Raw genomic sequence first — 25,735 nt, forward strand, 5'->3', positions numbered from 1 at the left:
AAAAGTTACTTGCTAACTAATGATGACTGTTGGCTTCCCTGGTGCCTCAGATGGTAAGAGTCTTCCTGCAATGTGGGAGACTCAGGTTGGTTCCCTGGGTCGAAAAGATCCACTGCAGAAGAAAATAGCAACCCACTCCAGTATTTTTCCCTGGAAAATTCCATGGACAAAGGAGCCTAGTGAGCTTTAGTTCATGGGGTCGCAAAGAGTCAGATAAGACTGAGCGACTAACACAACAATGATGATGTTAATTACCAAGCCTGAAGAAATACAATTCTATCATGTGCAGGAAAGAGGAACAGCTACACTAGTGAATGCCACAGGCTCTCTCTCTCTCTTTTTTAATCTACATTCTAAGAAGCAGCATAAAAAGCCAAGAACCCAGTCGCCAGCCGAGTTGCTCGCTTGTTCATTAACCACATCTCCGATAACTCCCGTTGCATAATAGAAACAGCTATCAGATGAGATCTGGGCATAAGGAGAGGGCTGTTGATGAGGCCAGGAAGAAGCCAACTATGTTCCACTTATACAGGTAGTCAAGAGTGAAGAGAGAGAAAGAAAATACCACCCCCGCACTTAAGATCTGCTGCTGCTGCTGCTAAGTCACGTCAGTCGTGTCTGACTCTGTGTGACCCTGGAGTGGGTTGCCATTTCCTTCTCCAATGCATGAAAGTGAAAAGTGAAAGTGAAGTCGTTCAGTCGTGTCTGACTCCTAGCGACCCCATGGACTGCAGCCCACCAGGCTCCTCCGTCCATGGGATTTTCCAGGCAAGAGTACTGGAGTGGGTCGCCAGTGCCTTCTCCGCACTTAAGATCGGCTCTCACTTAATCTCAATCTCAAAGCACATAGCAATGTTTGCGGTTCTTCTCCTTTTGGACAAATGGTAGGATTTCACAACCTTGCTCTCTTATAGTTAGGGCTGGCCTTTGAGGAGAAGGCATGTGTTTCACTTCTGGATTGAAGATCGAAGAGCTGGTGTATGATGTTCCTTTCTTTCCTCTGCAGAAACAGGTATTTTGCAAATATCACAGAGTCTGATAGCTTAGTATCTGAATGTGGATAATGTAGAGTGGATCTCCCTGTAGACTTGAGATGGACATACAGCTTAAGTGAGTTGTCTACCTGTATTGTTTTAATCCACTAAGATTTTGATGCTATAAAATTTTGATAAATTTTGCAGCAAATTTATCTTATCCTAATATAGTAGTTATTCAAGAAATATTTATTGCGTGCTTAGAAAATCTTAGAGCTGGTAAGTCTTAAGCTGGATTTTAAGAGTGTAAAATGTTAATTAATGACGATCATGGTAGCAGACATTCTAAGAGTCTGAATAGCAGAGGTGGAGTGCTAGCACAATGCCAACGTGATAGAACAAACAAGGGTGTTTTGTTTGGATGTGCAGGTAGATATCAGCTGGAAAGAAAATTTCATGGGAGAAGAAATAAGATGTAAATTGCAACAGATAGAGAGGAACCAGTTAATACAGAACTTTTCTTTAGAGTTTGAAGAATTTGAATCTTGCCTTCTTGAGAATAATTTAGGTTACTTTGGAGATGAGTGCCACATTGAGAATATTAGTTGTTTTTAATGATGATTACTCTAATAGTCATATTTAGGATGGTTTTGGAAGTGGAGAAGTAGGCAAAGAAACTATTATAATAAGCTAAATGTGAAATAAAGAGAATAGTTTCGACGTGGATATTTTGTATTTCAGGTATATTTCAGGAGAGTGGGAATGATATAAACTTGAGAGTGACTGACAAAAGGGAATATTAAAAAAAATGTTTTGATTAGTATAAATGAGAAAGTTAGGAGCGGGGCAAGTTTAAGAAAATCAGTCAAAATCAGAATCAGAGTCACACACCTGGAAAATGAATAAAGCATTTGGATTGCTGGAGAAGACAACAGATTGAACTATAGATTTTCAGGCTGGCAGAGCATTTCATAGTGATATGATATCCTAAATGCAGTTGCAATTCTATGGCTTTTATGGGAAGCTAGCCTTGAAGATGTAGACTTATTTTCAAACATTCCATATATTCCATTGGTGTGGTTCATATTCACTAGACAGGTGAGCAATAGTTTTGGTGACTCACTTATGCAATACTTAGCAAAGGTAAGAGCAATGCCAAGTTTGTAATTATGTTGTTAGATTTATCACTGACAGGCTTTAGAGTTTCAGTATTAAAAAAAAAAAATGGCTACCATGCAGATAAAGGAGAAAAGGGATTGCCAAAATATATGGATTTTTACAATTTATACTTGCTCCTTTTTACCCAGCTTTAATGAGCTTAACTCTCAGCTACAGAATTGGCTTCAGGCTGATCCAAAGAACAAATAAGAACTTACTGTGTGAGATGATCTTTTTTTTATTAGCTCCTTTAAAGATTTTAGATTATATATGTGCATTTTGAAGTCCAGTCACTGTAGTTGCTGCTTTTGAAAACTTTTGATCCCTTTTAATTCAAGACTAGATTTACTGTCATTATGAGTATCCAGAAATAGGCTGTACTTAAGTGAATTTATATTTGAGTTCACAAACGTTGAAAAGATGAATATTTTCTTCTTGGGTCATGGCATTTTATGATATTTGTTGCTTTGGTGAGAAGCTCAAAAGCCCAGTGTTAACTTTATATAAAATACATAATACAAAATAGTATAGTCTTAAAAGTGCTTCGTGTGAACTTGATAGCATAGAACTAATCAAGAAGCAAGCAACTAATCCGTATGGATTTTGTTATGCTAACAAAGGAACTAGCATATATACGGGCAATATATGGCAATCAGTGTTAAAGTCTTTTAAAATTATGTTCATTATATTTTTATTGGACCAAAGCATAGAGCAATTTCCACTTTAAGATTTCAGGAATCTCGACAAATGCTGCACAATCTTATGTGTTAGTCACTCAGTCATGTCCAACTCTTTGCGACCTCTTGGACTATAGTCTGCCAGGTTCCTCTTTCCATGGGATCTTCCAGGCAAGAATACTGGAGTGGGTTGCCATTTCCTTCTCCAGGGGATCTTCCCAACCCATGGATCGAACCCAGATCGCCTGCATTGCAGGCAAATTCTTTACCATCTGAGCCACCAGGGAAATTCGCACTATCACATAAAAGCTAAATTAAACGTTGCTGACAATACCATGTTAGCTAAATTATTTAAAGTGAAATAATAAAGTGCCCATGATTGAATGTATATTAATATTGCTTTTGGAAAGAAAGGTATTTATGACACAATTGTTACAATTTAGTGAAGAAAAAATTCTAGACTATAAAATCTAAAAGTGAAAAAAGTAAATCATGCATGATCCAAGTATTTAGGATTCCTAATTCAAACATTTTTCTGAGTTTTTGTATGTTTTAAATTATACAACAGTTTCCCAAAATGTTTCTACCTGTTAATACTGTCTTCAAACAGTGAAAACTTCTTGAGAGTTACATGTATTTTTCTCTTCAAATTTCCAAAAAATGTATATTTAGCCATCAGGTGATTGAAATGCTGCTAGACCCAGAAGGACCAGATTCTGCTCCTCCACAATCCTTTAAAAATTATCCTATTTACATATGGTCTGGGGATCAGTTAGAGGAGTTTAAAACTATTAAGAAACAAGTGCTTAAGCCATGTCTGAAAGCAGATGCTTGCAAAACTGATGGCTAATTTCTCATCCTATGTGGGAGAATTCTTTGTGTGTGAAATAGAATGAGGAACAAGCCAGATGATCTCAAAACAACATTACTGGAACATTTTAACTTCATGAAACATTTATTTCCAAAGGGAGATTCTGAACACTGTGGAATTTGTTTTTCCTCCTTTGTGGGGCAAAGAAAACACTTTCCTTATTCTCCTTTAAAGTTTTAAAAAACAACTAGAAAGAAGTCATGTGTGTTTTTCTAGTAGTATCATTTTTCTGATAGCTGAGACATTCCTAAATTTCACACTACAGTACTACAGAAAGAACATTATTGATTTTATATTTCAGGTATGCTCAGGATTCAGGCTTCATGGTGGCCAAGGGAGGAACTTGAAAAATGTTATGCCAACAAGAATTACTGTGAAAATCAAGAATCTTTCTGATAGCTTAATGAGGTTCTCCATTTTTAATCATAAAAGAAATATGGAACTTTGTTGAAACAGGATGGAAATACCAATCATATTTTCTGCTGTTAACCCAAACGCCTAGATATTTAGATGCAGAAGCACTCTGGCTCCAGCTGGTTGTCATGGTGATTGGGTAGAAATTGCCAGGATTCAAATCTTATAATGTAGAAGAGAGATGATCACTTCTTAATCAGAATTTGTTGATTACATAGCATGTATATAACACTGTTTAAAGTAGCTAAAAATATTAAATCATAACAACCCTGTGAAATAGTTAACCTTTTTTATTTTTTTAATTAATTTATTTTAATTGGAGGCTAATTACTTTACAATGTTAGTAGTGGTTTTTCCATACATTGACATGAATCAGCCATGGGTGTACATGTGTCCCCCATCCTGAACCCCCCTCCCACTTCCCTCCCCAACCCATCCCTCAGGGTCGTCCCAGTGCACTGGCCCTGAGACCCCTGTCTCATGCTAGTTACTCTTATCCTTGCTTTAGAGAGAAGAAAGCTGCTTCTCATAGCAGTTAAGTGACTTGCTTAGGTTCTAAGGTCAGAAACCAGCCAGGCACTATTTGAATTGGGCAAATCAGCTACACATTCTCCACTTTTAATCAGCATGCATGTGCCTCTCAGAAGAAACTTGCAGTGTATTATGCAGTCACAATTATTAGGGTTCCTACTACATCAAGGCTGCATATTGTGACTCTGTTTATTTAAATTATATGTAGAGTACATCATGATAAAAGCTGGGCTGGATGACTCATAAGCTGGAATCAAGATTGCCAGGAGAAATGTCAACAACCTCAGATGTGCAGATGATACCACTCAATGGCAGAAAGTGAAGAGGAACTAAAGAGCCTCTTGATGAGGGTAAAAGAGGAGGTGAAGGAAAAGCTAGCTTAAAAGTCAACATTCAAAAAACTAAGATCATGGCATCTGGTCCCATCACTTCATGGCAAATTGATGGGGAAAATGTGGAAATAGTGGCAGATATTTTATTACTAGGCTGTGAAATCAATGTGGATGGTGACTGAAGCCATGAAATTAAAAGATGCTTGCTCCTTGGAAGAAAAGCTATGACAAGCCTAGACAGTGTATTAAAAGGCAGAGACATCACTTTACCAACAAAGGTCCATATAATCAAAGCTACAGTTTTTCCAGTAGTCATGTACAAATGTGAGATTTGGACCCTAAAGAAGGCTGAGCACTGAAGAATTGATACTTTTGAATTGTGTTGCTGAATAAGATTCTGGAGAGTCCCTTGGACAGCAAGGAGGTCAAACCAGTCAATCCTAAAGGAAATCAACTCTGAATATTCATTGGAAGGACTGATGCTGAAGTTCCAATACTTTTGTCACCTGATGTGAAGAGCCAATTCACTGGAAAAGACCCTCATGTTGGGAAAGATTGAGGGCAGGAAGAGAAAAGGGTGACAGAGGATGAGACGGTTGGATGGCATTACCAACTCAGTGGACAAATGTTTGAGCAAACTCTGGGAGATAGTGAAGGGCAGGGAAGCCTGGCATGCTGCAGTTCATGGTATCACAAAGAGTCGGACATGACTTAGCAAGTGAACAGCAACTGCTTCATTCATCACCTTTGAAAGCTAATACTTTTCCCCTTAGTTCCTGGGCTTCCCAGGTAGTGCTAGTGGAAAAATCCACCTGCCAATGCAAGACATGAAAGAGATGTGGGTTCGATCCCTCTGTGGGGAAGAACCCCTGCAGTAGAGAATAGCAACCCACTCCAGTGTTCTTGACTGGAAAAACCCATCCCCTTAGTTTTGTGCAATATATGGAGAAAATTGCAGTCAAATAATATATAAAGCTTCTTCATTTTTGATCAATGTAAAGAGGAGAATGATTGTCATTTTTCCTGGTTAACAAAGACAACTGAGAATGTGGTAAGCTGGACTGAGAATTCATCATTCTAGAATATTTACATGAAGAAGTATTGTCTGTATAGAGAAAAGTTGTTTTTAAATAAGTTTTAAGTCTTGAAATGATAGAATGATCTAAGAGAAAATAATAAATTATGAAGAAAGTCTATCATCTTGGTGCTAATCTTGACAGAATCATATCTGTTATTGTTTATAGGCCAGTGGGAATGATTTCTGATGAGTTGCCATAAATATTACCACACATATATACTGTGCATGTGTATACACTGACACCCAATCACTTATGTAGCTAATGTAATACAGCATTTTCTAATTAACTTTTATGGGAAAATTCTGTGACAGAAACTTTATTCTCATGAATATATTATGTTGAGTGTTTTGGTTCCAAGGACTATAGTCTGAATCTTTGTGGCTCTTGAAGCCTTACCAGAAAACAATGATTTTCAACCTTGCTGAATATGTCATGCTTTCAGCAATCATGCTATATATGAAGCCACTGGTTGAACTATTTCAAAAACAACTCTGGATTGAGAAATGATTTGCTGGATTGAGAAATGATTTGCTGGATTGAGAAATGACTTACTCAAATGAAGTCCATATGAACTGGTAATCTCATGAAAATTGCCACAAGTATCAGGTGAATGATGTCAAGATAATTCTGTAGCTACAACTCCAGCAAACTAAGGATGCCAAAGCATATATAATATTGTTCAACAAAGAAGATTCATTGTATTTTTTTTTAAGAAGCAAAGTCCTTGTTCTCCTCAATCAATGCAGCTTCTCAAAAGTAGGAAGAAATCATTCTAGTTCTCCTTGAAATTGAAGGAAGGAAAGGATAGGACATGTATGTACCAACTTACGAAAATTGTTTCCTGGGAGATCTGAAACATGTTTCTTCTAGAATATTGAAAATAAGGTGTCTATAGATGAAACAAATGTGATCCAGAAATACTTAGTGTGAAAACGGATATCAAAATTCTGAATAAGTGAGTGTACATTATCTACATTACTTATCAATAGAAGCAGATGTGGGAAGGGGTGTTTGGTGTGACGGGGTGGTTGGAAGGTGGGGGCATTATTGTGATGCTGCAGGAACCTATTTTCTGCTTGTTTCTCAATTGCAAAGTTCTTCTGATGCAAAAGTTCTCATCACAGCATCTTGAGATAACACAGAAGCTGTTGCTGAAGAAACTTAAAGCCCTAAAATTAGAGAAAGATGGAAGATTGAAGACCACACAAATTGAAGGAGAATAATTCTGTGGTTTTAAATATTCAGTGACAGGAATTTTGCAGAGAAAATGAGAAGAAGCCACTCCCTGCCCACCCTCAAGAATAGAATTAATAAAATATGTTAGCAATATACACAACTGGAAAACTCATAAAGCTTCAGAAACAGAAGAATCCAGCTCAGAGATCATTCCTCTAACAATACCAGAGAGAGCGACTCAATTTTAACTTACTAAAGAAGAAATTAGAAATCAGAACCCTATAACATATGATCAGAAGTTTGTGACATATAATTTTTCTTGTATAACCTGCAGTAAAATCCATGTAGTTCTCTTTTAATTGTGTGCTGCTCAGAGGCTAGACAATATTCAGATGGCACTCTTAGAAGGGATAATTGAAGAGAGTTTTATAAAAGGACTATTTACAAAGTGTGGTAAGGACCAGGGAACCCACACTGCATGATTAAGCATCCCAGCGCTTGTACCAGCTGGACAGTTACCAAACCCATTGAGGAGGGTTGTTGGGGGAGAGTGACCACAGCAGGAGATGTGGCTCTCATTAGAAAAAAATAAGCTGGTGTCTGTTCCAGGGTCCACAGGGAGGTAGCCTAAGGAATAAATATCCAATGTGTATTTCTTCCTCTGATCTCTTAGCTGTGCCTCCCATTGCCAAATAGAATCCAGAAGGAAAGGGAATTTGGTTGATATACTAAGAAGAAATGTGACTACCCAATGCTAAAACAAGGGGGTGGACAAGGTCGAGAGCAGGTATGGAGAAGAGAATCTTGAGCACGTTCAAAAAACATTTTTGTAGTTTTCATGCCTTGGCTTAAGACAGAATTCGTGGGAGAAATCCAATGGGGTCAAGAGTCTGGTACTCAGAACACGGAAACCCAGTCATCAGCAACTGTTATAGAAAAATTGCCTTAACAAGACTGTTTCTTCCTAGGTGAACTTCAACATTCAAGGGGCATTTTTTAGGCCCTACAAAAATATGGATTCAGGCTTAAGTATTCTGGGAAAAGATTTCCAGTTCTGAGATCTTTTTTTTTTCCTTCTTTCACTTTAACTAGCACAGAAAATTTTTAATTTGGTTGCTTTAAAAGAATCCTTTGCTTGAGCCAATAGATGCCCTCATTTAGACTGCCAGGTAGAAAAGTTAGAGTGAAAAAGATATCTTTTTATATTATTATGAAATAATCTCTGGGGCCCCACATGTATCTGCATATATACTTTTAAGCAGAGTAACTAATCAGGTCCTCTGCCCTAAAGGAAATTTACTTGGAAAGTACAAACTGTTCACTCTTAATATCTTTTTAAAGGTAAAATAAAACCAAAAATTCTGTATGAAGAGTAGAGATACAAGTACCACTGTCTTTACCAAAAAAAAATCCTCTTACTTTTGTCAAGACTATGTATTACTTTATGAGCATTTATCAAAAGACACACAAAACTCCCTGAGAATTCAAAGTGTGATCTTTTAAATCAGTCTTACCCTAGAATTTGAGGGAACATTTTATCAATCGCTTTAAGAAATGAGAAATTTCAAACAGTATGTGAAAAATTTCAAACAGTGTGTGAAATGATCTTTTCCTTTTTTTCGTTCTGACTCTAGACTCATGTCAGTAAAAGATGAGACAACTTGAGTCATGCATCTTCTCTATGCTCATCACTTTCAGATGGTTCCTGACTCTTGCGTAGAGAGTTTTTATCATCTCCAGCCAGAGAAACACACAGAATAGTTCCTATATTATGTGCTGATGGTTATTCAGCAGCTTCAGGGAGTTCTCTATTTTCTTGCTTGGTTGAAATAGACTTGATCTTTCTACCTGACAACAGCAAAGGTCGAATTGCTTCTATGTCTTCAAAATACAACTGACAAAATTTTAAGCCTTGCAGACCTGAATACTTGCAGAAGAAGGTTGAGAAGTACAGTCTTTTTCCTGGAATTAATAATGTTTCACATCTTGTGTGCTCAGTTGCTTAGTTGTATCTGACTCTTTGTGACTGCATGGACTATAGCCCACAGGGCTCCTCTGTCCATGGGATTTTCCAGGCAAGAATACTGGAGTGGGTTGCCATTTTCACATCTTAGCCTCCTATCTATCCCCTAAAGAAATCACTTTATGGGTCCTCTCAGGTGTAGTGTTATCACAGCAATATTCACTAGATTTAATCTGATTTCCTATAGTTATATAAAAATAGTATCTACTGTTACCTAGAAATAGCCTCAATACCTTAATTGATGCCAGATCAGAGCAAGAAAGTAAAATATGGCCACAGGTTTACTTTTGGTCTTGATCTAGGGTGGCCTCTGCCTGCAGCAGTTTGAAGTGGGGCTTCAGTTCCTGACCAGATGCTGAAGTTAGGCCTCAGCAGTGAGGGCGCTGAAGCCTAAGCCCTAGACCAGGGGCCAGTGACACGGTCCTTGGCCTTTCAGCTTTATAGAAATGAATTCCCACAAAGACAAAAAGTAGTGACACAAAGTGTTTATTAGGAGGAAAAGCAGTACATATGGATAGACACACTAACAGAATCAGAGTCTCACCCTCGTGGTAGTTTGAGTCACTTTTATGGAACATTTCTTCTGGGTTTCCTTTGGCCAGTCATCTTGCTTTGCCTGTTTCTGAGTCTGTATTTGGTATATTTCAGGCTCCTCCTATATGTTGCATGCATCCTTTAGCCAAGATGGATTCTAGCAAAGAGGCCCATGGGTAGATTGACATCACTTGTGTTTTGACCTCGAAGGAACCTCTCTGTGCATGTCTAGTTGGGAACATCTCCTGGACCTCGAGAATGAGAAATATGTGGTCTCTATCTTTTATCTGGGCAGGGTTCAACTCCTCTCTCGCCCTTGCTGTCTTACAATATCTGCCCACAGGGAACGAACTCTAGCTGCTCAGCCTGGGGCTCATCTATCTCTTGCCTCAGTCTAACCTCAGCTTTAAAGAAATCACTGTGAATTACGTATTGATATAGAGTTGTAATAGAAAATAATCATAATATTAAAAGCTGAGTTTTTTTGGGGGGGCGGAGGGGTTTGTTTTTGTTTTTCTCCCAGGACCTGAGAAAAATTACCTGTAATCTGTCTCCTCTTTCTCTCTGCAGGGAAGTGAGGCTGTTAAAACATGGGTTAAGAGTGGAGCTCACACCAATGCCTGAAATTTGTGATTCCAAGCCAAGCGTGTGACTTCTGTGGGGGACTCCAGGCTACAATGATTTCTTCTGAACTCCAGTAGCCAGTTTTCCCACAAGGTAACTTAGAAAACACGTAATCTGAAGAGCACAGCATAGGTTTCTTTCATAAGATTTAATGGAGGGTTAATTTATTTGGACAGGCAGTGTAACTAGAAGAGAAAACACAAAGGCTGGAGCAAGACATGCCCATGTGGAAGCTGCCTCCTCTGCAGGTTAAAAATACATGTGATGATGTGAAGTGCAGGCAGCTTAAAAGTGATGAGGAGAATATGTTCATTAGTAAATCGATTCCTAGAGTCTTTGTAAAACATTTATGAGAACCATTAAAGCCTTCAGGTTGTTTTTTATATGATACAATACAGTTGTTGTCCTTACTCAAGGTCTCACAATTAATGAGTAATGCTGGTGGTGATGGTTAGTCATTGAGTCATATCCGGCTCTTTTTCGACCCCACGAGCTGCAGCCTTCCAGGCTTCTCTTTCCGTGGGATTTCCCAGGTAAGAATATTGGAGCAGGTTGCCATTTCCAGCTCCAGGGATCTTCCCGACCCAGGAATTGAAACCATGTCTCATGCATTGCAGGAGGATTCTTTGCCAACTGATTCATAAGGGAAGCTCTAAATGAATAACACCAGAGATCATATCTCCTGACCCTCTTTCAGTGACCCTTCCATTAGCTTCAGTACCAGTTCTCTAAGAATTTGATTTGTGGGCAAGTCCAGGAGAGAACTGGAAAATTTGGAGGATAGCTTTGTTTATTTGGGATCTCTCACCTTCAGCTGTCTGGTCTGATAAGCCAATACAAAGGCATATTTTCTCTCTTCCCCCAGAAGCATGAATTCTGATTATTCCTCTGGCTGTCATAATGACATGATGTGTTTAAGAGGTAGAGTTGAAAATGGAAACGATTCAGTGTGTCATGTGATGAAAGAGATGTAAAGGATATAAGTTAAATGGTCAGCAAATTCAGGTAACTTTTTGTGAACTTGGGGTGTTGATAATTTAAAATTTAAGTAGAGAGTCAGCAAATATATTTGTCATTGTCTTTTAGTATTATTCTACACATTTAGACTTGGGGCAACTGTATTTGCTCTCTCTTCTTTTCTGTCTTTCTTTCCTCCTTGGCGTAACAAATGCTTTAATTCTTAACTGTAATAGAAAGATTCAACCTTATATTTACCTTTCATAATAATTTTAATGAAAAACATTTTTAACATGTCACATTGTATCTTAATTTGGTACATTGTCTTGGGAACATATTTTTGATGTAGCATTTCTTATTCTAAAAGCCCTACAGCTTACCAAAGAGAATACATGGGTATTCAACGTCCTGTGCTCTTAATAAGAAGCCAGGAAAACCAACACAAATACTATTACAGTGATAACTATAACAGACTTTGTATTGATTGAAGCATTGGCTTGCTATAAATGTGCAGTTCACCTTATCTGGCTGAAACATATACTTTTCTTTAGAATTTGTTTCAGTCTGCTCGCCTTCTCCCTCTATCCTTGGCACATACTTCAGATTACTTATAAAGCATTGTATTAAGAAAACGTCATGATTTAAAAAAAATTTTTTTAAATAAGGTAGAAGTCAACAGAGTAGAGTGGACCATTTTATGAATTGTTACAACTGTGTAACCACCACCCACATCAAGATAAAGAAATATCCATAGTTCCAGAAAGCTCCCTTGAGCCTCTTCACAGTCTCATTCCCAGAAGATAACTACTCTCTGACTTTTGCCATCATAAAATTGTTTTGCCTGCATTTGGATTTTATACAAATGGAATCATATCATCTTACTCTTCTGTGTCTGGTATTATTTGCTTAGTATTATGTCTGTTAGATGATTTTTAAGCGTTAAAAGCAGAGACATCACTTTGCAGACAAAGATCTATATAGTCAAAGTGATGGTTTTCCCAGTAGTCATGTACAGATGTGAGATTTGGACAATAAAGAAAGCTGAGTGCCAAAGAATTGATGCTTTCAAATTGTGGTGCTGGAGACGACTCTTGAGATTCCCTTAGACTGCAAAGAGATCAAACCGGCCAATCCAACAAAATCAACCCTGAATATTCACTGAAAGGACTGAGGCTGAAGCTCCAATACTTTGGCCACCTGATGGGAAGAGCTGACTCATTGCGAAAGACCCTGATGCTGGGAAAGATTGAAGACAAAAGGAGAAGGGGGCAGAGGAGGGTGAGATGTTTAGATAGCATCACTGACTCAATGGACAGGAATTTGAGCAAACTCCAGAAGATAGTGAAGGACAAGGGAGCCAGTCCATGGGGTCACAAAGAGTTGGATATGACTAAAGCTACTTAATATGCATGCAAGCTTTAATACACTAACCTTTCTGAAAGTGTCAAATATGAGTCACAAAACCACTACAAAAAGATTGCTCACTTAGCTGTGAGATCACATTGATAGTAACTTCACTTTGTAATGGTTAACATAAAGGAAACCCGCTTCAGACCTTCACATTGACCTACCGACCCCTACCTCACACTCATATTCAGAATGCATGCATGTGTGTGCTCAGTCGCTCAGTCATGTCTGACTCTTTGCACCCCATGACCTGTAGCCCACCCATCTCCTCTGTCCATGGGATTCTACAGGAAAGAATACTGGAGCTAGTTGCCATGCCTTCCTCCAGGGCATCTTCCCAACCCAGGGACTGAAACCATCTCTTATGTCTCATGAGTTGGCAGGTGGGGTTTTTACCATTAGTGCCACCTGGGAAGCTCCACATTACAGAATTCAGTTCAGTTGCTCAGTCGTGTCCGACTCTTTGCGACCCCACGAATCGCAGCACGCCAGGCCTCCCTGTCCATCACCAACTCCCACAGTTTACCCAAACTCATGTCCATCGAGTCGGTGATTACACCTAATTAAGTACCAGTTACATCAAAATTCTGGAAAGACTACTTAAGGCTTCAGCTTGACACAGGTTGTATCACTACAAGTTCTCAACTAGCTCAAAATTATTTTGATCATTAAGTTAAACAGTAAAAATTTAAACTGAGCTTGGGTGATTGAGATGGTTAATTTTATGTGTTAACTTGACTGGGCTACTGGGCTCAGATATTTGGTCAAACATTCTGGACACCTCTTTGAGGATGATCATGAAGATTAACATTTCAACTGGTAGACTGAATAAAGCAGATTAGCCTCCCTAATGTGGGTGGAACTTCTTCAATCAGCTAAAGGCCTACACAGAACAAAAAGGCTGACCCACCTATGAGTAAGAGACTTCCTTCTGCCTGGCAACTTGAGCTGTGTCATTTCTCACCTTTCTGGACTCAAACTGAAACATCAACCCTTCTTGGGTCTCAGGCCTGCTGGTTCTCTGGGCTGGAACCACACCACCAGCTGTCTTGAGTCTCCATTTTGCCTCTTTGCAGACCTTGGGACTTCGTATACTCCATAATCTCGTGAGCCAATTCCTTATGATAAATCAGTCACCCTCTGTCTCTCTCTCCACACACGCACATTCTGTTGGTTCTGTTTCTCTGGGTAAACCGGACTAATACAATTTTGGTCCTATGAATTTGGTTCTAGGACAGAATTTTAGGTTTGAGGTTTCTAAATTGATGCTGGGGTTTCTGACATTGGCTCTCTAATCTGATTAGATTTAAAGACACCAGTGGTTCTCTAGTAGCAAAAAGAGCTCTGAGATTCCATGGTGAAATGTGGAAATGGAGATACACAAAACATTGCCACTGGATACTCCTAATCAACCACTTAGGAGAAGCAAAGGATCTGGGTGATTGTATATACAATACTTTCAAACAATTTTGGCAAACTAATAAATATAATGAGATAGACTGGTTGCTTCTAAAGTTGCTAGACAAAATGAGGGAAGAAAAGGATGAGCTCAGGGATTTGGATTCTCAGTTAAAGCACAACAGAAATAATCTTAAGACTTTTATGTGTGCCCTGAAGGAGATCCTTATTTCCTAGCTTTAGGATTGAAATGATTGAAAATGAAACCCAGAATCTCAGCATGACTGGTTGAATTGCAACACAGGTTGAATTCTTATCCTTGTAGGGTGTCTACTATTAAAGTATGGACACTGATTAGAAAGAAATAGTATCCTAAATTTAAAATGAGGACATATGGGAAGACTGATGAGTTGGAAACATTGAGTCCTTAAATTCTGATGAGTCTTCTTTGTCAGAAAAAGCCACCACCACCCCGCCCTGAGGGAGTTGACTCTGTACAGTCTACAAAACCTGTAAATGTCTCCCTCTCCTGAGGCAGTTGCCATGTAAGGTTTACTGCCACATCTCTTATGGACCCATCTCTACCATCCTTCTCTGCTTCCATGAGTTTCTCTGGAGAACCTTGACTAATAGAGTAGTTGAAATTATTTGGAAGACTATATACAATACTCCCCTACTTTTCTTTAGATTGGCTAATAATGCACAGTAAACTGCAATATCAAAACAATTTCCTGAACAATATTAGCAAAAAATTACCAAACTGGACTACAGAAAAAATTACTTTTCTAAAAAAAAATCACAAATTATATTGGAACTTCCCTACCAGTCCAGGGGTTAGGACTTGGTGCTTTCATTGCAGGGGGCAAATTTGATCCCTGGTCTGGGAAATAAGATTCCATAAGCTGTGCAGCATGCCCAAAGGGGAAAAAAAAAAAAAAGGCTTCCCAGGTAAAGACCCCATCTGCCAGTTCAGGGGACATAAGAGACACGGGTTTGATCCCTGGTCAGGAAGAGCCCCTGGAGGAGAGTATGGAAACCCATTCCAGTATTCCTGCCTGGAGAACCTGTGGACAGAGGGGCCTGGTGAGCTACAGTCCACAGGGTTGCAAAGAGTCAGACATGATTGAAGCAACTTAGCACAGACAGAACAGAGCAAATTCGAAAGATGTAATGGATCAAAATTAAAACATATATTGTGTTCTTTCAGGAAGCATCTTTTATGAGGAGTTGAAATACACTTGTACTCAGTCAGGCTTTAGGTGAGATGAACTGAAATTCACTTGAATGGAGTAATGATTTGCATTGAAAAGCAAGGGTTGTGTGTAATGAAAAGAAGAACAATTACTGCTTTCTAAAGGATAAATTTCCACATTTGGAAGAGTCTTAGAAAAATTAAACTCAAAAAAGATTCATAGTAGAGAAGAGATAGATGTTGGTATTGCATTGGAAAGTTGTCAATAAATTTATTGAACATTATTTTTCCATGAAAAGATTTACTCGCTGAAAATAGTGTTAAAAAGCACTACATTTGACTAATTAGAAATGGAGCCTAGTTTGATTTAGAAAAAAAAAATCTTAATTATAGAGCTTTTGGAAGTAGATATTTTTCAGATAAAATTTTAAATCAGAGATGAAATTAATATTAAGCAACAATTGGTAATACATAGAACCAAGCACTCAGGATGGATGGGGCAGACTTCCAAGGAACCCTTGCTCTGCTGGGTAATGATTCTGATTTAGGAAAATATCTGGAAAACCCTGGAGAAGAAACAATATTGGAAGGGGCAAAGGCGAACATGGGGGCTCCAGGCAACCAGAATCAAAGGACCTAAATATTTTAGCTAGCAGTTTGGTCTTATCTGGGGTTAGTGGTTAAATGTCAGCTCTACCTTAACTTCACTGTTTACATAATCCTAGCTGGCATTTTCCTTTTTCATTAGATAAGGAGGAATCTCTAAAATTGAAACACTCATTTGTTTTTGAACACCGAATTCTTTGAAGGAGTTTATTTACTTAGATTGACTAAAACCACACTCTATAACTATGTGTATTCTTTTTAAGCTTATTGGTTTCTTTTTTTCTATGTTAATATAAAGGAGAATCAATATAGAAACTTTAGTGTCTCTGTTAGAAAATGTTATATTGTAACTAATGTTGTATTAATTTGATCATTCATTCATTCAAGGATGCATTTTCTCCTGTAATTATTCACATAGTCAACATTCTTTGAGAAAAACATGACTGTCTCTTCAGCGTTGTTATTGCTGCTGTTATTTTAGAATATTTAATAGTCTATGTTTTCTAATCTCTTATATATAAAATATTTCTCTGATTATTAGACTAGTATTTGTTACACCTGGAAAATATACAAAAAGCACAGAAAGTTTTTGAGGATGCAACAAATACCATTGCTAACACTTGATAATACTACTTGGTGAACTTTGAAATGTTTTTAGAAATAATCTTGTAATTCAAATTGAATATAATATTGTAATAGCGTTTTGGCATGGGCATTTCATGTGATGCCAAAAACAGTCAAACCATTATTGTAACATCATATAATATTTCATTGTATAAATACTTTATCATTTACCTAACCACTCCTTTCATGTTGGATATATAAATCCAATACCATGATGAGTATATTTATACATACATATGTGCATGTATTTGTGAATATTTACTTAGGAAGTATTTTAATTACATTTATTTAGGAATCATGGTGAAACATTTAAGAATCTTGAAACATATTACAAAGTTAATTTCCAGAAAAGTTGGATAGAGTCCTATTATCTCTGATAGGTTATGATTATTTTTATCTTACTACAACCTCTCTAACTACTGCATATTATTACCAATAAAACTAAAAAATAACTTTTGGTTTTTTGTTGTATGATGATGATCAACCCTAATTTGTTTATTAAAAAAGATGATTTTTGATATAACATTTTAATTCTTTTATTTTACCATTTTTCCTTTCATTCTTATCATTTTCCAAAGCAGCTCATTTCCTTGTTCTTCCTTTGTGTTCAATAAAATGAGTAATTTTAAAATTTTCCTCAATAGACCTAAGGTGTTTCTCAGGAAGACTGTTTTGTAATCTTCGTATTAGCTCTCTACTCCTTCATGTCCAGGATATTAAGAGACTGAATAAATGAGTAGGTTACAAATCATCAACCAAGTAATAAGATGTTTCATATTATGGTCTACTTTTAATAGTGTAAAATTCTTCCAGGTCTCCAAGTCTTGAAACAGTAAGGGAAAAATGGTCTACTTTAACTTCAGCTGGTTTTCATGGAATATTTTAAGAGAAAATAAAATACGATATTTATTTACTACTGCATTTGAAGATTTATGCACAATATCATTAGAGAAAAAAGTGTGAAAGCTGACTCACAAAGACTATGACGTATCATAAGAAAAATATTTGCATTCCAAAATATCTGGAGTACACTTGAGAAAATATTACATCTTCAATGTAGTGTTTATGCGTTTTTTAACACATTACTTCAGAATACTTTGGTTCAAACTGGAATGCAACTGGGTGCTTTTCTTTATGCTCTTGAGAAAAAAGAGCAACTAAAAAAAAAGAAAGAAAGAAATTGCATCATCTCTGATTTCTACCTTGTGCTTTAAATCTTATTTTTCTCTCAATAACGACTGTTTGCCTTCCTTTCTATCAGCCATATATAGGTTGAAATAATGTTTTTTGTATCGGAATTTCCCATTTAACAGTGGAGTTTCTGTCTCATCTAGAATTCCTTAAAAATTTAAGTCACTAAAATATGCTGAGGAAGGACACTTTGATACATAGATTTCATTATCACATGAAGGAATATTACTAGTTAATTTTCTTATAAGTTGCTGCTCTTTGAAACTTATGTTTATTAAATGATAATTTTTGAAAAACAGTTATAATAACAATATATAGTGAACATATATCAAACATTTATATCATAAATTAATGAAGGAAGTAGCGGGATGACAAAGTTGGTTCAAATGAGGACACAAGAGACCAAGTCAAAGAAAAATAGCTGAAATAAGTCATCTATTGTAGATTCAAAACTGTTTGATGTTCTACAAGACAACAAAATCATAGCCTTTTCTTTTTCCCTGCTGGATGGAAAGCATCTGTCTGCATCTCTATATCTGTTAACATTTGTTTGCAACTTATCCGTTTTCTATAAGTTAAAATTCAACTTTGCAAAATCTGAGCTTTGTCCCCACAGCTGATTGGTGAAATGCTTTAGGGTATAACTGACTTAAGCAGTTTACAGTCTTCCCTGGTTTTCAGTGGTAAAGACTTTGCCTTCCAACCAGGGGTGGACTCGATCCCTGATCGGGGAGCTGAAATCCCACATGCATCATGGCCAAAAAATCAAAACATAAAAAACAGAAGCAGTGTTGTCACAAGTTCAAGAAAGACTTTTAAAAAACTGTACCGTGCTGTGCTAAGTTGCTCAGTTGTGTCTGACTCTTTGTGACCCCATGGGCTGTAGCCCGCCAGGCTCTTCTGTCCACAGAATTCTCCAGGCAAGAATACTAGAGTGGGTTGCCCTCTCCTCCTCCAGGGGATCTTCCTGCTGCAGGGGTCAAATCCACATCTCTAATGTCTTTATCAGGAAAGCCCTTTAAAAAAGAATGGTTCACATCAAAAAATTCTTTTAAAAAAGTAGTTTGCAACCTTATACAAGTCTGTTGTTGAAGGTCTGCTTATATTTTGTCTTTCTCTTTTTTTTTTCTCCTCCTATTTGCAACAAAAGAATTATCTCATATTCCTTTGATGTTAAATATTACATGTTATCCCTTCATCTATGTGAATTAGAATAGAAAAAGTAGCTGAGAAAATTGATATTTATTTTATGACTTTCTACTTACAGCAATGTCTGTGAGCACTAATTTTAAAAGGTTTTTCTAAGTTTCTCTTGATGTCCTAGTATTGACATGGATAACAAATATAAATCTTAAGTTTCTTATTAAGAAAAAAATGACAAACATATCAAAATCATGAAAGCAATATTAGAAAGAACAAAATGTGTCAAAATGACTCACTTGTATAGGTAATAAACTCTGCAGTAAAGGTTATCCCTGCTGATAACCATCCATGGTGGAAATAAATCCTATTTGAACTTGTTAAATTGGATCATAACCTGGCCAGAAAAGTAATTTCAGTCTATAGACCATGCCCTCTGAGTTTCATTTCAAGAAAAAGGTAGCTGGGAAAATTATGGGAAGTTTCCACCTTACTGAAGCAGACCAAAGTTAGGGAAAATCACATCTTGAAAGTCATATTATTGATATGTACATCATCCTTTAATTAAAAGTTCAAGATCTAAATTTCAGTAAAATATGCTCCTCACTTCAGATTCCTATAAATAATTAAAACTTACTCCCTCTTGAGGCTTACACATCAGTGACACAAGAGCATTAACAGGGGATTACCAAGGTAAAAGTGGACCATGTGATTCAAAGGTGCTGGGTCAAAGGTGATGAATCCCTCGATAGGTGGAAACAACAATCTTTGTTGTCAGGATTGGGAGATCTGGGTTTATTTTATTAGGGAACATAAGGAATTCCTTATACCTCACAAATAAAGAACCTTTATGTTGTCTTCTGAAAGGTCATCAGTGCTATTAATTCTTCATTGTGTCAGAAAGAAAAAATCAATTGAAATACAGTTGGTAATAATGAGAGAAAAGCCTTGGGGGAAACCTGGAATTAATTCCACCCTTTCTTACCTTGCTGCTAACACAAATAATCCTGCCATCTGTCTCATCAGAAGAAAGAATGGGTGCCTTGTAGCTACTTACCTATCAGTAAAGTGTTAAAACAGAGGCTTCATCACTCAGTAGAAATTGTCAAAACAATTAAAGTATAGAAAGGGCAGGTTGGAGAAAGCAGACTTTTATGCTCCTCAGTTTGATATTCTGGTTTTATATTTAAATGCATATAGAAAATAATGTATTTAACAAAAAGCTTTATCTTTTCTTTAAAAATTAATAATGACTTTTAATTATAATAAGATTTTCTTCTGAAAAAGCCTGAATAATGTTTTTTCACAGCTCATTCTTATTAGGGTCACACATCTCCTGCAAACAGAAATGCAAAAAATTTCCACAAAAGTGTCCCCATTTAATTCCAATAAGTTATAGTAGAAATCTTTTTGTTGTTTAATTAATGATATTCTAAAGAAACTTGTATTGAGTTAATATTTTTTGTAGATTTATCATTATTCATAGGAACTTATTATAACTTACAATTTGCATATGTTCCACGATTTAATGGGGAATATCTAAATCAATTTAAATGAGAGAATAGGGTTGTTGTAGAAATAAAAAATTAATTATGTCATTTTTTTAAACACCTTTACACATGTATCATATAATTCCTTAAGCTAGTGCTCCTAGCAGAGACAAAGAATCGCCATTCTGCATCGCTGAATGGATTTATACTGCTAACTGGTGGAACATATAAATCTTTGAATTATAAAATTTATTACCTGAATTATATTGAGTTGGGAAAACTTGAGTTTCAAAGTCTTGGTGAAACAGGAATGGTTACTAACAGAATATCATTTTGACTTTTTGAATTACCGGAAGTTCTCTATAGCAAAGCAGAAAGATAGAGCCATTAGTTTCACAAATGTATTTCTTTTTTTCAAATACCCAACACTTTAAGGTACATTTTCAGAACACTCTTAAAACTGTTCTGTTTTTGGTCTATAGTTCGTTTCTCCATCTCTACAATTTTTTTTCTCCATCTTTCTCTTGGCATTTCAATATATCCAGCTTTTACTATGCACCAGTTAAAGTATGGTGGTTCAGATGGTGAAGAATCTGCCTGCAATGCACAAGACCTGGGTTCTATCCCTGGGTTGGGAAGATCCCCTGAAGAAGGAATTGGCAACCCTCTCCAGTACTCTTGCCTGGAGAATTCCAAGGACAGAGGAGTCTGGCAGGCTACAGTTTATGGGATCCCACGACTGAAGGACTAACTTTCACTTTCAGTTAAAATATGGGCACCATCTTAAATTAGGCAGAAGAATACTAAGGGAAGAGCCCAAGTTACTGCATCCTGGCTAGCTTCTTGACAGCATTAGAGAAATAATTCCATATACATTGGAGACATAAGACACATCAGTGCCTGAATTTCCAACTACTTTGTTGAATTTCAAAGTATTAATTGGATTGTAAGTTTAAGAAATATTAAAACGTCAGCTGGGAATCTTCAAAGCCAAATCATAATGTGCAAGCAAGGGTTATATAATGTGCAAGGAATATTTAGTGATTACTTATGCATATATAAGTATGAATAAGAAGTATGCATATGAAGGCAGGAGGAGAAGGGGACGATAGAGGATGAGATGGTTGGATGGCATCACCAACTGGATGGACATGAGTTCTGAGCAAGTTCCAGGAGCTGGTGATGGACAGGAAGCATGGCCTGCTGCAGTCCATGGGGTAGCAAAGAGTTGGATGCAACTGAGGGACTGGACTATGCATATATGTTTTTAATATCTCAGTGTATATATCAGTCAGGCTAGCCAATATCATCACCTCTTATAGCCTTTCTGTAACTTTGGAAGTCTAATGAAACTTTATTGTTACTTTAAATGTGTGTGTATGTGCACAGCACAGCACTTTACTCACATACTCTGCAGCGTCAACCACTTTAAACGTTGACAATTTCCTAAACTTGGTATCGAGTAATGGGGGTTATCTTTTTGCCTTTTCTTACTGTTTGTGGGGTTGAGCACTTGCTCCTTGGAAGAGAAGTGATGACCAACCTAGACAGCATATTAAAAAGCAGAGACATTACTTTGTCAACAAAGGTCCATCTAGTCAAAGCTATGGTTTCTCCAGTAGTCATCTATGGATGTGAGAGTTGGACTATAAAGAAAGCTAAGTGCTGAACAATTGATGCTTTTGAACTGTGGTGTTGGAGAAGACTCTTGAGAGTCCCTTGGACTGCAAGGAGCTCCAACCAGTCCATCCTAAAGGAAATCTGTCCTGAATATTCGTTGGAAGGACTGATGGTGAAGCTGAAACTCCAATACTTTGGCCACCTGATGAGAAGAACTGACTCATTTGAAAAGACCCTGATGCTGGGAAAGATTGAAGGCAGGAGGAGAAGGGAACGACAGAGGATGAGTTGGTTGGATGGCATCACCGACTCAATGGACATGAGTTTGAGCAAGCTCTGGGAGTTGATGGACAGGGAAGCCTGGCACGCTGCAGCCCATGGGGTTGCACAGTCAGACACGACTGAGTGACTAAACTGAAATGAGGGTTATATGTATTAATTTGGTATTCTGGTTGCAATTGATTTCGGACATCATGTTTTTCCATTTTTGTGTCTTTTTAAAAAAAAATCGCAAATTCTTATTTTTGTAAATAATTTTAGAACCAGAAATCTGTCTTTGCTAGAGAAAGCTGAAGTTTCAGTGGGAACATTAGCCATCAAACAGCAAATCTTTAGAATCCCAACGAGCTGCAAGAACATTAAAGATAAATGATTTTGCTTCATTTTAGTACTATATATCTGAGTTTCATGGAAGTACTGTTTTTTTTTCCTTCTCTAAAATCAGCCTTTGAATTCTTCTAACCATCCTCAGAGAGATATTTTTTTTTTTTGGCAGTAGAGATACTGCCTAGAAAACAGAACACTTGTGAGCCATATACTATGACCTCTGGAGAATGGATCTTTCTTATGGAAGAAAACTATTTTCCCAAATTTGGCTTATGTCTACAGATTATGATACTATATATTAGTCAAGTTTCTCCAGAGAGAGAAGAAGTAATAGAATATATTTAAAATATTTATGATGAGGAATTGGCTTACATGATAATGGAGGTTGAGAAGTACCCTTATGTGCCATCTGCAAGCTAGAAACCTGGGAAATTCAGAGATGTAGTTTGCAGTCTGAGACTGAAGGTATAAGAACCAGGAGCATTGCGGTGTAAGTCTGAGTCCAAGGGAAGAAGACTGATATCTCAGCTCGACAGTCAGGTAGAGAGAGAGAGAGAGGGAGAGAGAATTCTCCCTTCTTCGGTCTTTTCATTCTGTCCAGGCTTCCAATGGGTTGAGTGAGGCCCACCCAATTTGGGGTGGGCCATCTACTCTACTTAGTCAACTGATTCAAATGCTAATCTCTTCCAGAAACACCCTCACAAACACACTCAGAAATAATGTTTTACCAAATATCTGGTCATCATGTGCCCAGGCAAGTTGATATATAAAGATAACTGTGATGTACTGGTATTTCAGAAAGTCAGATTTCAGTGTTTTCAAATATGAAGTATTTCCTGCTCTATCATTTTATGACACTTTTCATTATTTCAAACATTTGGATTATGTCTAATTCAATCCTGTTTTCATAGCAATGAATATGAAATGAATTTCTCTTAAATTATAATGCATAATGCATGCTTCTATTATGTACTTTTATTTGTTATTGCCTTCTGAAAAGCTAAATGTGATTTAAATTTGGTAAATTTGGGAATGCTGGTAGGAAAGAGAAAAGTTGTATCTCAAGGTGGTTAACAGTACAGTTCCCCTAGAATAGAAATGTCTGAATTTGAATCTTACCTTCAGCCCTTCCTGAGTCCAGCTAAGTGTTACTGGATAAGCCACTGTACCCTCCAGTCTTCAATAACTTCATCTGCACAATAGAGATTAAAATGGCACTTACTTCTTAAGATTAATATGAGGAATAAATAAATCTATGTTTAACCCTGAACATGTTGAGTGATGATATCCAAAAATAGACTTCCTTACCAGGTGTAATTTTTATAGACCTTTAATTTTCACCTACTTTAGCCATCCTCTGAATCATGTTAAGGTTTCATCAGCGGTGCTTTTTCATCAGGAGTGTTAATCAGAATTACTTAGAGATCTTTTTAATTTTTTCCTGAAAGACACATGTCTTAATGAATGACAATCACTAGAGAATGGGATACAGACATGCCTGTTTTGACAAAGTTACACTAGTTATTTTTACAGGCACCATTTAGGATGCAAGCTGAGTGAAAAAGAGTTTAAAATAAATGATATATTTTGTTGTTATACTGTACACCTGAGCATCAAGGAAGTGTTATTTTTCATTCTCTAAAAATGAGTGTTTTGATTCTCCTAACCATCCCTAGAGAGATTTATTTTTGGCAGAATAGGCCTAGAAAACTGAACACTTGTAGGTCATTTAAAGTTAGATTCATTTATAGTTAATTTGCAACTGAAATCTTAAAAAATATATTTACCATTTCCAAGTTGATGATAATACAATTAAGTACTTTTGATTTATTTAGATATCATAACATGTACATTAAAATATATATAGTTGAACAGGCAATGGTCAGTGGTTCCCTACTACCTAATACAAATAGATATATTAATATATTTATTTCCTCTTAGGTTTGGAGAGATAGAGAACAATGTGACTGCCAGGGCAATGAATGGTTTTTGAAGTGGATACATCTGAAGTCAAGGATATTCTCCAGTTAATATCTCTGGCTCTAAATAACCAATAATTTAAGGTACATTTGCCTTATTCAATGCATCCCTTGAGGGTAGGCTCACTTCCTGTTGGTATCTGCCTTTACTCTGAAGTGTAGTTTGTACTTTAATGCAATTTCACTTGTGGGTTTCAGAAATCCCTTGAAGCTATAGAATGCAAAGGCCAGCAAATCCACATTCAATCTAACAAGTGAAATGAAATCATGCATCTTTTGATTTAGAAGACTATTCCTTTTTATTTTTCATTTATTTCCAAGTATTTTTACCATTCAGGAAAACAGAAAATGTGACTTCTAGTGAGATAGTTCGGCATTTGGGAAGACGTTCCCTCCTTAACTTTCCTAGACCCAAATGACTCCTCTGAGCCAAGGGAGAGGGTATAGCTCAGGAAACTACATTCAATACCCTGTAATAAACCATAATGGAAAAAAGAAAAATACATAAATTATATATAAAATCAAGATGAGAAACCTAGGGCTCAGAATGCTTAAGTTCTCCAGTTGGCACGTCTTACGTGGTGGAATGCAAGTCAGGACTCAGGAAGGAGTGACTATGCAGTACATCATACCCACGATGCCACGTCTTTCTGGAAAGTGCTCTTTGACCAATGTTTACCAAGCACATAACTATTTACTCATTTGCTGAATTAGAAAAAAAATGTTTTTTCTGAGAAATCTTTAGTGGAGAATGGTCTAGTTCCTTACAGAATTTTGAAGTATGGCTACATTCTGTCAAATCTTGATAAGAATCTGTTAGAAGAGATATCTTTGAAATTCTTTCCAAAGTTTAATATTATTTAGGAAATTCTTTTGCTGCTGAAATGCTCTTCCCATTGTTTTCCTATTTAAGCTTCTTGCTTGCTATTCTGTTCTCAGTAGATAGTTGCTAATTTTTCAATTCCAGTGTACATAATCTACAGTTTGGATGATAGCTTCAGTTGTCGTAACTAGCTAATATACTTTCTAGCCTCATATTTCATGCAGAAGTAAAACAGTCCTGGATAGAAAAGAAATGCTTTGTTATCATTTTCTACTAGTAATTTCTCTTAATTATGCAAATCATAGTAAT

The 25,735-nt window shown here is 36.9% G+C and overlaps 1 long non-coding RNA gene across 1 annotated transcript; it reads left to right on the top strand.

Annotated features, from left to right (window-relative positions):
• The first annotated feature begins 4,825 nt into the window (after positions 1–4,825).
• LOC145525357 (uncharacterized) lies at positions 4,826–25,104 on the top strand. Its single transcript, XR_014068130.1, has 3 exons — positions 4,826–6,991; positions 10,340–10,486; positions 24,566–25,104. It is a non-coding gene; the product is annotated as an uncharacterized LOC145525357 (long non-coding RNA).
• Positions 25,105–25,735: the final 631 nt, after the last annotated feature.

The sequence above is a fragment of the Giraffa tippelskirchi genome, chromosome 11 (genome assembly GCF_054371585.1).
Source record: "Giraffa tippelskirchi isolate mGirTip1 chromosome 11, T2T-mGirTip1v1.2.pri, whole genome shotgun sequence".
NCBI classification, from domain to species: Eukaryota; Metazoa; Chordata; class Mammalia; order Artiodactyla; family Giraffidae; genus Giraffa; species Giraffa tippelskirchi.